Here is a 21,344-nt window from a genome sequence, read left to right as displayed (position 1 = left end):
AAGCTTTTTGTAAGTTCATCTTTTTGTGGTTTAAAAGACTATGTAAAGGATTATCTATGTTTCAGAACATTTAAATATAGATGGTCTTGGTTTTGAAAGCAGAGGACAGTGCTAATTTATTGCAGAAAACAGAATACTTTTTTTTTTTTCCCCCCCCTGAAAGAGAAGATTGCATTGCAAGGTACAGAATTAGTGTGTAAAAGAAAAAATTAAACTCCACAAGTTTCTTCCACTCTGAGTGTGGAGGATCTGCTCAGGTTCATTCTCTTGCTCATTTGTGATACACTAGTGAGCACTCCCCACTTCAAGCCCTGTGCACCCCAGCATGCTTTCATGGTTGCTCCAGGAACCTGCTTTGGGCAGATATTTTAGTTGCACCAAAGTGTTCTTGTGGCTCAACATCAGGAGGTGAACTGATGTCAGATTTAAATATTTGCTGTATGTAAGAAGAGGCTTGGGGCTGTTATAGAGTAGGGGAAGGGGTCAAGCTGCCCCCTCTCATGTGAGCATTATAGGCTGGTGTGTTTGTGCAGCACATGGGTTAATGGACCACAGCTCAGACACGCTGGAAATTGCCCATGACCAAAGCACTGTGGTGACGTTTGACCTCTCCTCGCCCCCAGCCAGAGTGATGTCCCCTTTGGGTGAGATCTCTGCTGCTCTTTGCAGCAAGCTACAAGTCTGCAGCTTATCAATGTGTTTGAAATGGCTACTGGGGAGAGCACACACAAAATATTTCTTTCCTATGGAAGCCCCTTTTCTGGTGGCAGGTATGTTTTAGCATTATGGATTTTCCTAATGTATTTTATTGAGAGGCAGGGAGATTGCCTCTGTGCATCTGTATCAACTGAGCAGCTGGTGGCCCACAGAGCTGGGCATTGGGGCAGCTGTGAGGTTCCTGTACGGTAATTTGCCCCTCAGGAGCATGGCACAGCTAATGAGCACAGTCCCTCCAGTCAGAGGAAGCTCACAGACACTCCTCAGAACAGATAGGAAACAGCCTCTGCTGACCAGGCTCCTGCAAAAGCTGTGATTTGTGAATGGCAGGTAGCAGGACGCTGCATATTTTTCATTATTAACTCTGAATCCATGCCATTAGGGGTAAAAATAAGAAAGAAAATAGTATAGTTTTATCCATTAAGTCTAATCATAAAATAATACTCAAGGAAAATATTGATCTCTACCTTGACCTCCCTGTCTCAGAAAATAGGAATTTTCCTCTTTTCACCTTATTGTCAGTGCATTGCATTTGCTAGAGTTGGCAGTGCACCTTGTGTGAACATTAGCACCTCTGTCCTGTTCTTTTCCCTTGCTTTCCTCTCCCCTTCTTGCCCCCTTTCCCTCTCCTTCTCCACCAAGACTTACCTCACTTTCCTTCCCTGGCTGTGGGTGGTGAGAATCTCTGCTGAAAGGACAAAATGCCAGTCTTGTGACACCAGAAAGAAAGTGATCCAGGGAGTTACAGACCACTAAGCCTTTCATTTGTACCTGGTAAACTGGTTCAAATGATAAGAAAAAAAGAAAACATTTGGGAGATGCCGATAAGATCAGGCTTATCCAGTAGAAAGGTACTGTAGGATGTGGCTGGAAGTGATAGGAAAAGCCCAGGCTTGATGACCCAGCAGGTCACATACAGTATTTTACTCTTAATCTCTTAGAAGTCTTTGAACTTGTCAATACGAAAGGAAGAGAGAGGAACTGGCTTATCTCATTTATTTATGATACTGAAAGGTTTTTACCAAGGCCTCTGGCAGAAAACAGTCAAAAAGACAAGGGAGGTGGCTGAAAGGGGAAAGTACAGTTTTGAGTCAAAACCTGAAATGGAGCTTGGCTGTAACTGGGCAATTTTCATCACTGCAGATGGTTAAACCAGGGGTTATTTGTATGCTCCTGAGTCCTACATCAGGGTGTATGCTCCTGAGTCCTACATTTGGGGTGGAGAAGAAGCAAAATGTTTGCCAGGTTTGTGGGTAGCAAAAAGCCACTAAGGATGATCAAGTCCAGGGAAGGCAATGAGGAAACTCAGAACAAACTAAACAATCCAAAATATATGTGATGGCTCAAGTGGCAATAGGAGTGGATTAGGCTTGATACTAGAAGAAACTTTTTCACTGAAAGAGTTCTCTCAAACACTGGAGTAGGCTCCCCAGGGAGCTGGTTGAATCACCTATTCCCTGGAGGTGTTTAGGAGACACAGAGATGTGCTGCTGGGAGACATATTTTAGTACCAGACTTGGTAGCGTTGGATAATGGTTGGACTTAAGGATCTTGAAGTTCTTTTTCCAACCAAAATGACTCTGTGATGCAACATGCAGAAAATGTTTAATGTTCATGGATGGTGTTTTCCCACCCCATGATTTCCTTTTGGATTACTTCCAGTCAAACTAGAAATAAACTAGTCCAGGTCTGCAAGTTGTGTAGAAGATCTTGCTGGGGCTGCTAGTGGGAGATGACTTCTCTCTGGCAGCCTCGCCAGGAGGGTCTGCATCTCAGGATATACTGTACCAGTGACTTCAGGCTGCTATTAATGATCATTTTTTGGAAGTACAGAAGGGTTAGATGAACACAAACAGCATTAACTGGTACTCTGCATCAGGATAGTCCTGGTAGTGCAGGAACACAAATTTTAGAGGCTTCACCCTTCTGCATGAACAATTTTCTAAACTACTGGTATTTAAGTCAGATTTTCACCCTCCATGTAGACACTGTGTTTCTTTGAACTGGCTGTGTCTGTCTCTTTATCCAAACCAGAAATTTGGAATAAGGGTTACAAATGTGTGATTTGTGTGCTCTGTCTGCCACAGCTCCCTGCACCACTCAGTTAGACGACCTCCACTGCTCTGGATTGCTGGAGCCTCCTGCCTTCCTTCCCTCCCTGGCTCCCTGCCTGTCCCCACTACCATTTAAACCAGAGCAGATCTACTAGATGTCCCTTTTGGAGGCAGAGACTGAGGTCCTGAACGTTGCTAATTAGCACTGAGAGCTTTTTAAGGAATTGAAAGGTTGCATTGCTATGTTTTGAGAAACAAAAGCTGAATAAGGACTGTAACACTTAACTATGGGATTCCACTTTGTGTTTCTCTAATGCATGCTAAGCTGCCTTACAGCAATCTTTTAAATGTAATGATTGAGACTATTATAGGAAATACTATACAAAGCAACGTTTACTTCTTTTTTTTTTAATGCAGCCTAAATAATAAGTAGGGCAAGGTTTTAAATGAGGCTAGAGTAATGAATGATGTACAATAATTTTGATGATAAATTTCCCCGGGGGATAAAGTGGAAGAACAGAAGCAGGATGTATTTAATCATGCAAAGTTAAAGGAATGCAGACCAACAAACATTTTTGCCCCTTTTCACCTGAGAAACTTAGCAAACACTCTGGGTTTTTTTTGGTGTGTAATAAGGAGGAGGAGGAATTGGTCACGTAGGGTCAAGTGCCTATTTGATGTTGTGCACAGAAAGACCTGCTTCCTTGTAGGCTGGAGGAATAAAACAATGAGACATAGCTGTGAAAAAAGCCAAATTTCATTCATCAGTGAGTCTGAAAAGCTTGCTCTGAGCAGATACACAGTGTGTGATGACATACTCTGAAGCTGCCCTTCACCTAGGACTGACCCAAGGAGATACATCCCCACCACAGAGCAGAGCACTTGCCTGTCGAGAGCATTAGGTTGCCTTTGTGCAGTTCTACATGCAGGATAGTAAGCAGGCCTGTGCATTGCATTGCATTGCATTGCAGAGATGAGATCTGGGCTGCCATGTGGTGAGCAAGCTCAAAATCTTTGCTCTGTGCTCCATCATCAGGTGTACACCTATCCATGCCTGCACCAAAGGCCATCTTCCTTCAAGGTGGTGCTTCTTGGTTCTGTTTTCTTCTGATCTTTGCTATTTGTCTTCAGGAGGCAAAGGCAAGCACAACTTCAAAAAGTAAGAGATTGTGGAAAAAAAATCAGTGCTGACATCTGGCTTACCATGTTCCTGGTTGCTCTACCCAGCTGCACTTGCTTGTGGCAGAGTTAGGCAATCGTTCAACAAACAAGTGGTAAAAGCAGGGTGTTGCAGTGGTCTTCAGCTCAACCCATAACACTGTTCACTTGGCAGAGGCAAAACCCTGAAGATTCCTCTTCTGCTAATCAATACTTAAAGCATCTATTGATTTCCAATTGAGGTGTTACCTTTTTAGCTCTTAGAAATGCTCTTGATAGCGATTTTCACCTTGCCTGATGTTCATTATGATGCTGAACATTATGACAGTGAGCAAACCTGGATCTCATCTGGCGAGACGTGTAGCTCAAGTCGCTTCAAGACAGCAACGTGCCAAGATTTACTTGGCTTGTGTAAGCACGCAAGGTAGCATGAAATATCTGTGCTTAAAGCAGTGACCTGGGAAATGCCTTCATCCTAGCCTGGCACAGGCTTCTCCTAGTGCTTCTTAGTCTGTGTAGTCCATCTCTGAAATGATATAATGAACTAATTAATAGCACTGTTTATAACACTCGTGTTGTTTTCTCATAATAAAGCATAGAAAATGAGCCTGAGGTCCCCAGCTCGGGCTGCTGGTGGCTGGGTGTTATTTAAGCGGTAAGACACACATGGTAAGCAGTGCATCTCTATGTGATTATGCCTCCAGCGGTGTTAGGAGGCGCAAGGTCAAAAGGCTCAGTGACTTTAACTACCTGAGAAGTGCCATGTAATCCCCTGCAAATGGGCTGTCTACAGTGGCTTATTGCTGTGTCAGGGAGGGAATTAGTTCTTTTTAAAGGCAGACAGTGAATTACCTCTCTACTTGGTACAGGTATGACATCACTGACTGTCGTATCAGAAATCTTTGTCTTGGATTTGTACACCTTAATTTCAACATCAGGTCATCTGAGCAGCATAAGAAAACAAAACCTTTTTGTTGAGGGTGGCAGAGCGCTGGAACAGGCTGCTCAGAGAGGTTTTGGAGTCTCTTGTCTCTGGAGAAAATCAAAACCTGCCTGGAGATGTTCCTGGGTGATTTTCTTCGGGGTGATCTGTTCTTCAGACCTCTTCAGAAATCCCTTCCAATGCCCACCATGCTGGGATTCTGGGATTTTGTTTATGTGGTGGTTTATGCTCTTTGTGCTGAGTCCCATCTGCTTGCTTTAGGGAAGAAAGCACTATTTGTGTTTGTGTGTAGTGAATTGCTTTGCGGTAGCTTTTGTGTCACCATTGGGCACTAAACAGGGACAGTAAAGTTTGTGTAGAGCTAGTGACATGTAAGCCATGGCCTGACTTGCAGTGCCTAGAACATTACTTAGTCTCAGGAACTCAAGCAATCAAGGGAGGGCAGACTGCAAGGTGAGTACTTCAGGATGCAGGCAGCACAAGCAGGATTTCAAAATCGATGTGTAGCCATCAAATTCTTTCAGCCTAGCACTGTCTTGTCTTTTTTATTGGCAAACATAATCCCAAAATAATAAAATCATCCCAATTTACAGTTATTGTAGCTAAAATAAGTACACATGGGTTACAGCTTTACTAGCCTGGGCAGGTGAGGAGCAGGCCACAGGAAGGATGCTGTTTGTGTCACTGATATTGAAAGGACCACAGGCAGTTGCTGCCATTTTGGAAGAGGGAGGATGAGGGGGATTTCTCCCTTCTTCCGTGCTCTCCCCTTTAAGTCCTAGCAGAAGAAAAAAGACACAGTCCCAAGGAAGCTTTCTGCAGCCCTTTGGGCTTGTTTCCCTGGTTTCTAGCCAGCAGACACTCCCAACAGGGGAGAACAAAATCTCCACTAAATCCCATGGTGAGTCCCAAGGATGTTTTTCCTTTGGGAAAACAGGAACAGTTGCCAGAGGTCATGGCTCACCTGCCTGTCATGTCTACTGGTGGGTGGGATGAGAGCATCTGTGCACAGGAAGGTGTGAAACCCACTGGTCGAGGGGATGCTGTGAGAGGTCCTTGTTCAGCTGCAGTGGGTTTTGGGGGGCAAAGCAAGAGAAATCATCATCCTATTAGAGGGCAAAAGAAAAAAAATCAACAAATAGTTTTAAAGGAGTAAAATTAATTTGTCTTCATAACCCAACCACAGTGCTTTTCTTCCTTAGATATGTTATAGAGGTAATGATACCTCTACAGTGAACTCAATTAACCTCCTGCAGCCTTTGTGTGACAGAGAAGCCTAAATCTTCTTTTTTTTCTTCTTTTTTTTTTTTTTTTCTTATGAGTGTGTGTGCAATGTGCAAGAACTTAGCATTAATAAATGCCATTTCTTATTTGATGCCCATTTTTTTGTTTGGGTTCTTTTTGCTTGCTGTGAGTGGGATCTAGTGTTAATAAATGCCACTGCCTAATTAGGGTTGTTTGTTTGTTTTCAGTGAGAAAGACATGGTGCCTGTGAGTGGGATCTAGTGTTCATGGTTGAAAAGAGCTTTCCACCCAGGAGTCAGGTAATGTTATATTATTGATGTTGTTGTTGTTGATGATGTTATTACTATTGTTATTACCAATCTGTTGTTTGTGGGTGTGTGCCTTTTGGGGTGTCCCTTGTTCAGTGCTGTTGTCAGATAACCTTGAAGAATTTAACTTGGTTTCTCTGCCTTGTTTTCTGTAAATGGACACCCATTGCAAATAAGAACTATGTGACTCTCCTCTGTCTCAGGCTGGTGCATTTTCAGTGTTCTTTGGAAGTGCAATGGGAAAAGGATAGGGAGAAATGCCTGTGTATCCAGGCTGCTACAGCTCAGTTTCCTTATGAATCTCTCTTCTGCTCTGTGGTAAGACCTAGTAGGTGTATGTTGCCTTAGGAGACTCAGGAATGTTTGCTCCTGCCTCACTCCTGAGATCTTCATGTGAGCACGCGCTGTACAGAGCAGAATGTTTTGTCTGGGAGGGAGGATGTCAGCAATAAATGAGAAAACAAGAGAAATGGATGATTCCCCATAATGCCAACCGTATAATATAATCATTGTTGTTTGATAAAAGAGACACTTGGAGCAACTCTCGGTGCCCTGCTAGGTATGCCTGGATTTATTATTCAAAAAGGCACAATCAAATCTCTTCATTCAGTTGACAAATGGGAGCTATTCAATTCAGTATCTGTCTCTTATTTATAGCATATAGTGGGGTGATTTATATGCTAGCTGCAGATTTTCCAAACCAGTTTTAATTATCAGCATTGGCTATTAGAATGAGAGTCCTGTAACTTGCCTGTCATACACATCCCCCTAAAAACAAACAGAAATCTTAGTCTTTGCCAGGCAAGGCTGCTCTGTTGTGTTTTGTATTGCATAGGAGAAGGCTGGGTTTGGATAGCTTTGGAAGGCTGTGGGGAAGATTTGCCTTTGCTCAAATTAGAGAAGGCTATGTATAGTCTGTGACTCAGGAAAGAATGTAAACATCTTGTAACTGAAGGAGAGAAATCAGGGAGAATTTGGTTGGATGTGTTAAAATATTGTTTTGTTATTTTAGCCTATTTTATGCCTTAATTACATGCATGCCAGTAGAAAATAAGCAATTAAGATGTGACACCTGTGCCTTCTGATAGATTATATAACTTTGCCGTATAACGTAATAAATGTGTTCACCTGCTTACATCTTGTCCTGGAACCTACGCTGGGGGTGATTCAAACATCTATATGACAACAGTGCTGCCATCAGGAGAATGTACCTGTGCTTTAGTAGGTCAGGGGATGCATTGCTTGCAGCTCCAAGAGGGCAGGCAGGGGAGGTCAATGAAGGTAATGCCATTTATTGCAGTGCCTTGGAGAAACAGGGCAGTCCATGGGGCATTAGCACTGACATCACATGGGAACCTTCAAATGTCACAAGTGATTTTGGTTCTGGGAACAAAGTGAGCACTGAAGATACCAAAGCCGGCTGCTGTCACTGACGCTTCCGGATTCTCCTCTGGATTTCTGTGCTGGGAGGGTGATGGATCTGAGGAGGCAGGAGTTCTCATCTCAGCGTGTCCTATGGTTGGAGTGTTCACAACACTTATTTTTTTTCCTGTGTGCATTGTCTGATGATGTATGTAAGCATTTCCCCAGCTGTTCCCTTATCCACAGAGCTGCTCTGGCTTGTGGTCTAATTGGTACCCCTGAGGTACGGAGCAGGGTAAGGCACAGCTCAGAGGTGAGCTCAGTCAAGGCACTACTTTGAGTCTCCATTATTTTCACGCATCTGGTAGGAATGTAATCCCTTTTGAGACCTCTGCCTATCTGTCAAACCTGAGAGCAGCCAACAGGTTCAAAAATTATTTGGGGAAGCAATGACTGACAGAACAATTGCAGGTCTCTTGTAGTAGGGTTTTTTTTCTGGGAAACCAGGCTAAAAGAGCGCAGGAAACATAAGGAGTGGTTTTGGTGTTTTATGCTGAGTGTGTAGCATGCAGAATGGGCTGTTGTTACCTTCCCACTGATCTGTTTTTTTTTTTGACATGAGCAATGCAGTCGTTCTGTCTCCACATCAAATAAGCCTTTGTACTACTTGTCACCAGCGTGCAGTGTCTCTGTATACCTGTAAACTCGATGTTTGCTACATCCCTGCACTGAAGCTCTGCTGCAGCCTGCAGGTGGGCGGTCCTGCTGAAGCTCTGGGGGTTTTCTGCAATGTGCTGCCAGTGACACTTACTCTAGAAAGCAGGAAAGTCTTAGAAAAACTTAAGTTTGAGGTTGGCAATAATAGGAAAAGAGAGGACATGAGCACTGGACCTGGTGACAGTGTGTCCATCCCTTGGAGGAGGTCAAAGGAACAAGCCCCAGCTGAGAGAGTGGAGACTTCATCACTGCCCCACTGCACTGTACGTGTGTGGTGCTTAGGAGACTGGAAAAAAATAGGTGAAATAGGAGAATAGTACAGAAAAATCCCTGCTACAAACAGGCCTGAAGTGAATGTGGTCAGATGGAAGTGTACATAGGGATGGAAGTGATTGCTGTCGTTCACAACTGGGAGATGATGGGCTCTGCAGCCAGGACAGGAAAACAGCCATGGGTAAGTCACAAATCAATGCCAACACTGTGAAAAAGGAACAATCCTGTGACTGAACACAAGTGGGATACTCTGATTTTTTTTTTATTATTATTTTTTTATCTCCAAAATTTCTGTTTAGATATTTTCATTTTTCTGAGCATATTGGTAAAGCACATTGTCTAAGGAAGCTTTCAAATAATTAACATCTTTGGGCTTGTCGTTGAGCCAAGTGAGTGGTACTGGGTAAGCTGTCTTTGGATATTACACTAAGTGCTTTTCTACTGCCATTCTAATAGAGTGTAGGGCTGAATTTGATAGTGTTACCTATTAGTGATTAGAAAGTGAAGGGCTTTCAGTGTGTCTGTACTGCAGAATTGGCTTTGATTGATAGATCGGGCATTATGCCTTTCATATTTTTTAAATTTGGCCTTAAAGTAATGAGATTTCCTCTTAAAACTCCTCTTTTCCCCAGTGTTTGGAAAACATTTTGAAGGCTTAACTTGGAGAGGGGTTGGAAGTGGGGGGGGAAGAAAGAGGAGGGAGAATAATTTTGTTCGTAAACACTTGAATTTGAAACTGTGCCTTAGCAGTGCTACAGAGTGAACTCTGCCAGAGAAAGGTACTTGGAAATTACCAAAATATTAACATTGTAATTATTGAGCATGGATAATAGTTATGAATTATGGATCAGGCAGGTTAGCAATGTCACAGCTGTCTAATAGAGAAAGGTATGATGGGAACGTGAGGGAAGATGATTGAGGATTTCCTCTTAATATTTTCATATGCTTCTCTCAGCAAAGGAAGTTGCTGCTCCATTTGCTGGTCCCCAAGAGCCGTGAAAGGGGCCTCTGCTCTGTGGGAGGACAGGCTCTGTGCCACCATGGCATTTTGGTATGCCAGCCCAGCTGGAAAGCCCTAGGTGCTGAGCTTTATTTGACAGTGTCACAGTTTGTCACCAGTGAAACATGCTGGCATGCTCTGAGGCACAGGCACCTGCAATGGTGCAGCTATTAAACCTTGTCTGTGTCCCTCTGTGGAGGGTGGCACAGATGCTGGGCTGGTTAAGAACCGTGGCTCTAACTTTGCTGGTGACCCACTATCTCATCTTGAGAAAATAACTTCCTGTCGCTGCCTCTCAGTTCCCTTGTCTGTAAAAAGAAGATAATGTTGTGTCATACCTTGGCAAAACGTTTTGACATGTATGAAGGAAAAACGCAACCTCGAAGCGTGCAGAGAATATCCTGCTGCCAAGTGGCTCCAACAGGAGCTCTGGGCAGCACTTGCTGTTAGCAGAGAAATATTTTTCTTTATTAATCCTTTTTTTTTTTTTTTTTTTTCCCCTCTGTGATTGGTGAGCCCTGGGGATCATTGTGGCAAGAGGTCCTGCCCTGCTGTCCCTCTTCATTTTATAAGAGCAAGTTGCTGATGTTGATAACACGCAGTTGCTCTTCCTTCGGTTATTCAGTTTGCATCTGGCTGGCTTCTTGCCTTTTCTTCAGCCACATTCTCCATACAAAAATGGTTTTGCTTTTGCTTCATTTCGTAGAGAGGAGCTGTAGTGTGTTTGAATTGTTTGTAATAAACTTTTGAGATTCAGTGACCTTTGTTAATCAGGAAGGGGAGGGGTTTGAGGTCGACAGGAAGAATTAATCATATGTAAACTGTTTGCTTTAAAAAGTCTCCTACTGAATCTGGGATTTCCCAAGTAGCCATCAAAAGGTCAGAGGCTGGAGGCAGCAGCTGTGAGCAGCTGGGAAGAGGGCAACTGGAGACCAGTGCAGGAGGACAATCAGTCTCAGAGCAGTTTCAGAAATAGGGAGAAACCTGTGGTAACACCTGGCATTGAGGTGTTTGAGAGACTGGCCTCAAGCCAGAAATGAGGAGTATCTAAGGAAACAACCCAGAGAGGAGCAGCGTGCCACTGTGCTATGTGTGTATTTGCATTATTTTGCTGATTAAAAGCAAGTTTTTGTGCTTTTAACAAAGTGTCCCTTGGTCCTACAAGACTCTACAGCCCTGTATGGCTCAAAGAAACCTTGAGGATTTTGAAGAAGTTAGCAATCAGCAGTTGACATCTCTGCTGGAGTTGCAGTCCCTTCTCCCAGGCACATAGAGTACAGGAGTCTTTAGATGAGATGATTTTCCTTGTGGACCTTGCCACTGTCAGCTGTTCTTGAAAGCTTCCATTTGTGTGTCCTTCCATTTGTTCATATAAACCTTCCCAGCATTGCAGTCCTGCAGTGAGGACCATGCTGACTCCAGCTCCTTCCTGCTGCTGAGAACAAGCCCTAGAAGTGCGCCGAGGAAGGATGTCCCAAGTACTTCCAGAAAAGGCAGTGTTTCATTCACAGAAGAACACGCCATGGCAAATGGGAGGGCAATCATTCCCATGCAAGCAAGCAGAGGGAGGGAGCCGGCACCTTCCCAGGGATCCATTTGCAGTGTGGGCTCTTCACTAGGGGTGTGTTTAGGGTCTGATTTCTGCCAGCATTTTGAAGGACCTTACTCCAAGATGGCTCAAAGGCCAGGGGCTTCTCAGGCTCACTCTGCAGCAGTGAAGCATGGGCATTGCTCTTCCTCCTAATGATTAAAGAACTGAGCTTTTAAAGAGTCCGTTCCTCAAAAACATTAATGGAAAAGTTATGAGGTGGAAACATTTCTGTCCGATCCAGAACATACAGAAAGTCTGGGATATGAATGATTTAAAGACTGTGGAAAAGCATAAAGATGTTAAGGTGAATTTACTACTTTGTTCAGTGCCACAGACTGTGTGAGGGCTCTTCAGCATGAATTAAAGAAAGGTTCCAGCCATGAGATATTACTGTTTAACTCAGACATTAGTACAGTCAGGGAGAAGACAGTAATGTAATTGCCCAACCAAATAGGATTTCCCATACTGGATTCCACCTATGATATATTTGGCCCTCTTTCTGTATGGACAGTGCTACATGTGTCAGAAGAACTAATGTCCTAAAGGATAATAGGCAGCTGTGGAAGGATTTACCTGGAGCAAGCTCTATCTACTAATAGTTGGCACATATCCCACCCCTAACCATGACAGGTCATCGTTAAAAAGCTGTATTGGATGTGAGTGAGGATGTTCTCCTGACCTTCACCAGCCTCAATGCATTAATAAATCAACTACATCTGCACCTGGTTCCTATCAAATGGCAGTGAGTTCTGCAGGGCAGTGTGTTTAAAGCCACACACAACATCTTGGAAGGGCAGTTTGCAACCTGATGTTTGTCAGAGTCATCTGCTGCCACATTTTGGTACTGAGAAGATGGGGTACTGAGAAGAAAGGCTGAGAGAGTGGGGATTTTAGTGTGGAGAGGAGAAGACTGAGAGGGGATCTAATCAATGTCTGTAAATACCTGAGGGCTGGGTGTCAGGAAGAAAGGGACAGTCTCTGCTCACTTGTGCCCTGTGATAGGACAAGGGGCAATGGCTGTAAACTACAGCACAGAAGATTCCACCTCAACATGAGGAGGAACTTCTTTACTGTCAGGGTCACAGAGCACTGGAACAGGCTCCCCAGGGAGGTTGTGGAATCTCCTTCTCTGGAGACTTTCAAAACCCATCTGGATGCATTCCTGTGCTACCTGCACTGGATTCTATGGTCCTGCTCTGTCAGGGGGCATGGATTCAAAGATCTTCAGAGGTCCCTTCCAAACCCTAACATCCTGTGATCTGGGTGCTAGAGAGCCTGCCCTGTCTTTGTTAAACCACTTGCCACTCAGGTGTGTCATCCCTCCACCCCTTGTTACTCATCCCTTCTCCCAACTGAAGAAGGTACCAGTTTCCTTGTCTCTAAAAATATTTGCCGAAGGTGTCTAAGCTTTTAACTATTTGTTTGGGTTTTTTTCTCTTTTCTTTTTGAGGTCAGGTGTGTCAGAGTTTCAGTCAGGGTTAGATCTGCTTCCTGGCTTGGTGTTTTAACTGTCACTTCTTGTTCTAGTCTCTCTAGATCTTCACTTTGACTTTCTGACTGCTTCTGTTTACAGACCTGTGACTTTCCTGGAGCTATATTTTTTTTTTTGCTAGAAAATGTGGAGGAAGTAGAGGTGGCTGAGGAAGAGAAGAGCGCTCTCCCTGTGCCACTTCTGTGCTAGATGATTTATTTTAGCCTTCTGGAGGCTTTCTTGCCCCTGATCTTTTTATTTATTTTTTTCCTAATCCTTCCAGTTTAAGAATTTCCAGCAATGGCTCTGATGTAATTGCAGTGCTTTGTCTCTTTCCATTTCTCAGCTGAGGAAAGCTTTGCAGAGTGTGTTCCAGAGGCCATCAAACCAGGCTCTACTGCACATCAGCACTCTGCTGGGTGTTCGCTGCTCTCTTCAGAAGCAGCATTCCCAGAGCCATGCCGTGAGGAGCTCAATGAACAGATGGGCCAGGAAAGTACCTTGTTTTCGGTGGGCCTGGAGAATGAACTCATTATCCAGCCAGTGGTCTGTCACACGAGCCTCATTTACCAGTGGCTGCTGTAAAAAGCAAAGCCTGGAAAGCGGTGCCTTGCAGGGTGTGAGTGCTGCGGTGCCAACCACCTCGGTGCCACTCAGCGAGCGAGCTTGTTGGGTATGAGGAATAGGGAGGGAGCCTGCAGAGGCAGGGAGTTTATGAACAGGCATCCAAAAGCTTCCTAAAAAATGACCAGAAGTCCAGCCTTTGGGAATTCAAAAATGTCACATAGAAGAGGGCTGCATTTCAAGGCTGCCTTCAATTTGGAGATGCTGAGATGAAGCAGAATAGGAGCACCTCTGTGATGAAGAAAGGCTGAAGGTCCTGGGCTTGTTTAGCCTGGAGAAGAGCAGCCTGAGAGGGGTCTGATCAATAGAAAAGGAACAGAAGTCCAGAAGATGGGGCCAGACTCTTTTCAGTGGTGCCCAGCAACGGGAAAAGGGACAATGGGCACAAACTGGAATCCAGGAGATTCCATCTGAACATGTGGAAAAACTTCTTTGCTGTGAGGGTGCTGGAGTCCTGGATCAGGCTGCGCAGAGAGGTTGTGGAGTCTCCTCTGGAGAGATTCCAGACCTTCCTAGACATGTTCCTGTGCAACCTGCTCTGTGTGAGCCTGCTGTAGTGGGGGGAGTTCTTTTCCAACACCTACTATGCTGGGATTCTTTAGGTGGTACATCCTGCCAAGTATTTCATAAACCAGCCATAAACAATTCACAAAACATAAAGAATTAACAAATCCCACTATGTTCAAACAGGAAAAAAGGCCTACAATTCCCCAGGTTATGTCAGACTGGACAGGTAACTGAACAACTTTCCATCTTTCTCCTCTTCAAATGCCAGCTGGGAAACATCTCTGTGCCCCATGTGGCATAGCCTTCCTTCATTGAAAGCTGGGGGACATCCACCTGGCTGCTGAGCTTGAGCCACCCAAGAAATGTAACCCAAGAATTGATTTGTGCCCTGCCATCAGTGAGGAGCATGCTTTGCTAGAAGCAAGGTACAGTTCTGAGGAACCAGGAGAGATGAAACTCTGGGATTTAGCCAAAGAAATTGTTTGGAAATTCTAGTGTTTAGCCCAGTTGTTGTGGTGATGTCTTGAGGGTTGGAGGAGTCCTCAGTGGCTGCTGCCTGGGTTGCTGTTAAAGATAGGGAATCTTTTGGCACTGGCTCACTCAGAGGGATTTAAAAAATATCAGTCAGCAGGAGTCATGAAAAGGAAAGTGCAGAGTGGCAATGCTTTTGTTTGTTGATTGTAAAATCCATTAGAAATGAGGGGGAATTGTCTCCGTGGGTTTGTGGGTGATTAATAGCACACTAGGATGTTAAGCTTCCTGCTGTAATAATATCATTGGGAAGTATTATTATGGGTTGCCCAGGGAGGTCCTGGATGCCCCCTTCCTGGTGGTGTTTAAGGCCAGACTGGATGAGGCCTTGAGCAATATGATGTAGTGGAAGGTGTCCTTGCCCAAGGCACGGGGATGGGAACTAGATAATCTTCAAGGTCCCTTCCAACCCAACCCATTCCATGATTCTGTGAAAGCTGGCTGGAAAATATTTGACTGCCTGTATAACCCCAAGTTTTATGTGAGCCAAGCACACAGTATCCACTGCTGTCATGTGGAGTGAGGTCCTGCACCCATATGGAGAGTCTCTTGGAGTGAGCACATATCTGATGGGTGCTGGTGAGGTCTCCTTATGGGGACAGGTGACAGGATATTTTAGCTTTGCTTGAGACATAATTTTTCATTTTTAAAATGTATAAAGACACCAAAAATATGTCCCCTTAGGCTCCTGCTGGGGTTTTGTGTGAGTTTTTTTCTTATAAAAAAACTGATACCTGACCCAGCTGGCAGCGTGCTGGTACGTAACCTTTACCATAGGTGAAGAGGCTGGAGGCAGACAGATGTTCCAGCATTGCTGGCTGCAGATCTTGTATTCTGTGCCCACACATTGTGCCCAGATGGTCCTTTGTAGTAAGGCAGCAGCTTCTGCCTCCTAATGCCCATCCAACCTGTTGACACTTACAGCGTGTCTCAAAAGAATCCCCAAGCTGCTGGGGAGAGGAAGACAAAAAGATACAGCAGCACTTCTGGCTGTGAAACAAGGCAGGCTGTGTTGGAGCACAGAGCAAGGAAGTCAACAATTGCAGCTCACTCAGGCAGGAGGCTTATCTAAAGAATACATTCTGGTAATTCACCAGATTGCTGCCTGTGTGGAAATGCTGAGGATTCTTCTGATGAAAGGGAGCTTCTGTCCTGAGGACAATTAGTTGATGCTGAAGTCGTTTTGGTTCTCTTCCTGTGTGCTTAGCTTTATAGGGAGAATAAAATAGAGCAGAAGGAGAAGAAGAAGAAATTGACTCTTGAAGCCACCTCCTACAAGCCTGGCTCCAGTCCTGCCAACCCTTCCTATAGAAATGAACCCCTTACCCATGCAGTAGTTGGAGTAGACGAGCCCCTTTGCAAAGGTAGCTTGCAGGGCTTTGTCAGGGCAGTTTCACAGCAGTTCTCAGGCTGCACCCACACTGTTTCCCAAGGGCCATCCCAATTCCAGCTGCCTGAGTCGGGATATTTCTCCCCTGTGCCCATCTCTCACCCTTGTCTTTGCGGTAGGAGCAAGGCAGAGCTGCTGCTGATCCCTTACAGCATCAGCACAGGTTGGTTTGGCTTCAGCCCTTCATCTGAGAGCTGGAAATAAACCCAGAATTAGCTCCTCTCAGGAGGTGAAAGAAGCATTTTCAAAAGTAAGACGTGATACTGTAGGGCCATCCATCAGCACAGAGAGCTCCACTGCTTCCCTTGCTGGTCTGTGGGGAATCTGCCGGGCTGGACAGTTTGCTGGTGCTAGTTGGCCCGCACAAGGACTACACTGACTCCCAATAGTAGGAAAGTAAAGTAGTAGTTCCTGTTTTCTAATCAATTAGAACTTGCAGTTGTAGAATTAAAGATGAACTCAAGCTGACATTTGAGTTGGTTCAGAGCAGGAGAGCTGCACAGTAGGGAGTTTGTTAGCTGATGTACCATGCAGACCTTCACAGCTGTTTGTGGAGTAGTTCTGTATCCTGCAAAATATTTTGCAGGCAGGCACTTTGCAAACCCCAGAAAGATTGTTCTGCAGAGGAAGATGCCATTCAGTAGCATGGTCTATTTATTTTGTTTGGTTATTTGGGTTATTAAACATGTTTTATTTATAGGGTGTGCTTTCTAGAGAACCATCTGCATATATGTTCTTAAATAAAACAGGCAGGACTCTGCAGATGCTGGCTTGCAGTTTGCATGTGTGTCGGGTTATGTTGGGAACCAACAACCATCCCTGCGGGGTTTGTGAGGATAGGTGCAGCTGTGTGTGGAAGTTGCACCCTGAAGAGAGGAGTCAATGTCTCTGAGCTTGCAAAGAAAAGATACATGTAGTTTCCTCTGTGCTCCATCCATGGCTGCAGATCTCTGCCACTCCCTTGTTCCACCATACAGCTGGAGTCCTTTCCCCACTTGGTTTCGCTGGTTGATCCCTGTCTGGCTGAACTCTAACCATTCTCCTTGTAAGCACAGGCATGGAAGGATCTTGCTAGTAACCTTGTGTGATAATAAAGTGTGAATGTGTGTGAAATTTTGCACCATCTGTTCCCTTTCCTGGGGCACAGAATGAGATTTGTGTCTCCTGTGCTCAGTTCCAAGCAGGTACATGTGACACTGATGCCCACTATGACACAGTACAGACTGCACAGACTTTCTCTACTGGAACACACCAGTACATGGGCATAAGTGCATCAGTGTGGGTAGAAATCTGTTGTGATACTAATCATGCTCCTGCCTTTTTCTTTTCTTGTCATCCTCTTAATTTAATTGAAATTCCTAAGATGTATTCAATTTGGGGTTTGGGTTTTCTCCTGCTGAGAAACCCAACCAGAAGGAATTAAGTGCCTAACGGTGTGGCCAGCTGGCGGCTGTATGGAAACACAGTTTCTGTAGTTCTGGGGAGGTTTTGTCCTAGCAGTCCACAGAGCAGCCAGTGGGCAAGGAAACCTTGCTTATAAGAGTAATTTCGTCTGGTTATTAATGCCCTGGAAGCTGAAATAAAATACTGCCAATCTCTGCCACTCACAGAGCTTTGGCACTGAGCCCTCACAAGGAAAGAGAAGTGTAACTGAAGTTAGACTTTTAGACTTTAATGGGTTTTGAGAAAGCCAAGATTATTATCTCAAGCAGAGGTCTGCCATTAGCATCATAGAATGAATCTAAAACTCTTCCACTCTTTATCTAAACCATTGGATGTGTACAACTGCTCAGCTTTGCACACCAGCTAACTTCTCCAGAGCAGATTGCCAGCAGAAACCTTCCAGCTAATTTTAGGTGTGGTTCAGGGCATCAGAAGTTGTCTGCAATGTGACCCACATTCAGTTTCTTCTGGAAATGGCTTCCAGGATGAGGGATTTTGCCTGTTGGCTGTCTGTGCTATACTGGGGAAGGAAAGGCTTACATCTGGACTGTGGTCTTTGGAGAAGTGTGGGAGGATGTTGACTTTGATCACCCACAGCGTGAGACAGGGTTGTGCTTCCAAGAATGCTCAGCTCTTTGGAAAAGCCACCCTTTCCAGGTCATTCTGGACTGCAGGTTGCTGTTCTCCTGACTAAACTGAAAAAGCCTTAAGGACAGAAGGTTTCACCTCAACATGAGGAGAAACTTCTTTATAGTAGGGTGATGGAGCACTGGAAGAGGCTGCTCAGAGAGGTTGTGGAGTCTCCTTCTCTGGAGACTTTCAAAAGCAGCTTGGATGCATTCCTGGGTGATCCTGCTTTGGCAGGGGCATTGGACTTGATGATCTCTGAAGGTTCCTTCCAGCCTCTGACATTCTATGATTCTATGACTTCAGGGTTAAATGGGTTAATGAATCAACACCTCACAGGCTGTGGTTTAAGATTCCTTCTCTTCCAACTGCATTACTTTGTCCCAACAGAAGAAAGAAGCCCAAGTGCTGCTTTTTGCAATCACTGATCAAATCAGTATGTAAACGAGGCCCTAAAAATATATCATGGGAAAACATTTCTGCGTATAGATGGAACCCTTTCAGATGCCACCCTTGTGTAGCTGAGGCTATCACAGTTTATTAAGATGAGCTGTAAGTTTTGTGTGGCAGCACAATTCAGAGTTTCTCCCATCTTGGCATTTCAAATAATTTTAATTAAGCACTAGATTTACAATTTGTTCCACGAGTCTGCTCAGATTACGCACATCTTCTGGAGTTTTCATTTCATTACTGTATTCATTTAGCTCAGCAAATTTATAAACCCAATTAAAACAGAGGTACTTTTTGGATTCTAATTGTAAATTGGAAAAAAGAAACCCCCAACCTAACATAAAATGATGCTTGCAGAGGAGATAAGGACCAGTTGCAACTGCGTAGGTATTCTATAACTTTGGGGTTTAAGCTGAAAGCAATAACTTATTGTTTGGTGTTTTTTTTTTTCGTAGCAGGTTCTTGGCACAGTCTTGTTTTCATGTTTTGAGATGCCAAGAGAGTGAGAGATTAGGATCAGCAATATCCTCAAACATGTCTAATGTTAACCATGCAGTTAGTCCTCATTGTATTCCCTGGATTTCCTGTTTGCTGGAGCACTTTGCTGAACTGAGAGGGTGTTTGAGCCAGCACCGATTCCCAGATTATCCCTTCAGGTACTAACATGCACCATGCTGCTTCCCATTCTTCTTAAGTCTCGTGCCACCAAGAGAGTGTAGTTCCTGGGCTATCAGCATCCCAAGGCAAGCATCTTAATGCTGGGCTTTTTCCTTGTTTGTGGCGTCCTCCTGTCCCCAAGTGAGCGCTGACAGCTGAGCTTTGTTCCAAGAGGGAGAGCAGGGAACATGTAGCGTTGTTTGAACCCATTTGCTGCAGTGCCGTTGCAGGTTTAAACACCAATTACCAAGTTTCAAGTGACAAATCTGGAGGGGGAAAAAAGATGATCATTTAATAAATTTATGATGAAGGCAAGCAACTCATACATAAATCAAACTGCTTCATTAAGGGGGAAACTCAGTCAGCTAAATACAGAGGTGACAGAGGTTAACTCCACAGTCGTGACACCAATGCTGGTGTCGTTTCTCCTGAGCTCTTGTGATGTATCAGTCTTGCAGCAATGCCTGGTGATGTGTCCCCAGGTCCTCTGGCAGCAATGGAATTTCTTGCCTCACCTTTTGCAACATCAGGAGCTGTCTGTACATTAGGAGAAATTTGTAATGGAGGTGGAATTAAAAACTTTGCAAGCTGCAGCATTCCCAGCGCCTCCATCATGTGCATAGTTGAGCACTTCACAATAATCCTTCTGGAGCAGCGGTCTGGTCCTGATGTCTTCCAGATCTTCTGCATCAGTGACATCTCTCTCTCAGCTGATGCTGTTGCTGTGCTGTGAGCCTGTGTCCTTTTCTGCACTGATACTCCATGACATTGTCCTGGGTTGTCCTGCATCTCCAGAACTGATTCTTGCCCACTTCTCATGTGGCAGCTGTAGCAGGGCAGGCCACATCAAAGCTGCCAGGGGAGGTTTAGGATGGATGTTAGGAAATTTCTTCACTGAAAGGGTTCTCAAACATTGGAATGGTCTGCCCAGGGCAGTGCTGGAGTCACTGTCCCTGGGGATGTTCAAGTTCCTTATGGACCTGGTGCTTAGGGACATGGTTTAATATTGACCCTTCAGTGCTGGGTTGAAGGTCAGACTGGATGATCTTGGAAGTCTCTTCCAACCAGACATATCCTGTGATATTCTGTGTTAAAGGTGCTTTGCAGGACCCCATCTCCCACATTTGGGCATCCATGGGTCACCCTTCATAGGCCAGGGTGTTTGGCTGACCCCATGAGGCTGTTCCCTAGGACAGCAATGTGTGTTTTGGTCTGTTCCATGGACTGATGTGTGCCACTCTGTGTTGTAGTTAATACACAGAAAGAAGTTGTGGGGTGCTCCTGGGGACCTGTGAGCCATTGTGATTGTTGCCACCTTGTTTGCAAATGGCATGTTGTTCCTCTGTGCTGTAGGAGTCTGTGAAAAGCGATGGAGATGCTGGGGCATGTCAGCTGCAGTGAGAGCAGGAAAAAAAAAAAGGCACAGAAAGCTTTGTGGCCACACAAAGGCAAAGCAGAGTAGTTCTGTGGTGCCTCTGAAAATTTTAGTATTGGTGAACATGTGGCAAAGATTTTAAATAACCCTGATAAAGACTTTAGGCATCTTTCTGACCCTGGAGGGTTCTGCTTTCTGTAATACTCTGCTCACATGCAGCTTGACTCTCTCCTAACTCACTTATACCTTGACAAGAAACAGGGCAGGCAGAGAAAGGCAGCACAAACACCAACCCACCATATGTTGTTTCTAATGATTGAGAATAGTGGGTGTGCACGTCAGTCTCCCAGCATGTTTCTCAGGCCAGGGGCCTGTGGCACTACAGCTGTTGTGCTTTTATTCCCCAACCCCCCACATCCTCCCCTCTGCATCCGAGGAGCTGAGGATGCTGTTGCTGTGATACGCCTTTGGAAGATGACTCTTCTGAGAGGATGCAGTTGCTGCCACCTTTCCCCCCACCAAGTTACCCGTGCCAAGTGTCAGGGAACATGCTCATGGTTTGGGAATTTCAGGCTTCTCCAAGCCTCTGGCATTTAATACTTTTGTTCTTCTTTGGTGAAGCAAAATCTGTTGCTTTTTCCTGGCTTGGGGCTGGTCCCAGTGCCCTGCTGCTTTTGTGCATCCATGTAGTGCCTGAAATCAGCCATCAGAGGAGACAGCAGAACCATGTCATCACACTATTAGTTCATATTCTTATAAACTGGCAGCAATTCAGAATATAGCTCTTTTAATGTCTCATTCAAGCAGACAGTTACATTGGAATGGATTTTATTTGATGCCCAAGAGACAGGCACGAGCATTTACAGTGACAATAGAAATCTACTTGTATTCCAAACTCTTC

The 21,344-nt window shown here is 44.7% G+C and overlaps 1 protein-coding gene across 3 annotated transcripts in view; it reads left to right on the top strand.

Moving 5' to 3' along the window:
• The window catches only part of DAB1 (DAB adaptor protein 1), a 539,237-nt gene that overhangs the window by 242,648 nt on the left and 275,245 nt on the right, over positions 1–21,344 (top strand). For all 3 annotated transcript variants that reach the window (XM_068140690.1, XM_068140688.1, XM_068140689.1), the window contains exon 2: positions 6,345–6,416. The gene's annotated coding sequence lies outside the window, so the exon portion shown is untranslated. The remainder of the gene's footprint in view (positions 1–6,344; positions 6,417–21,344) is intronic.

Source organism: Melanerpes formicivorus, unplaced genomic scaffold (assembly GCF_026170545.1).
Source record: "Melanerpes formicivorus ecotype bairdi unplaced genomic scaffold, bMelFor1.0.p_v2 SCAF_7, whole genome shotgun sequence".
In the NCBI taxonomy this organism is placed as follows: Eukaryota; Metazoa; Chordata; class Aves; order Piciformes; family Picidae; genus Melanerpes; species Melanerpes formicivorus.
The sequence above is the reverse complement of the archived record's forward strand: the minus strand, read 5'-3'. Positions and strand labels throughout refer to the sequence as shown.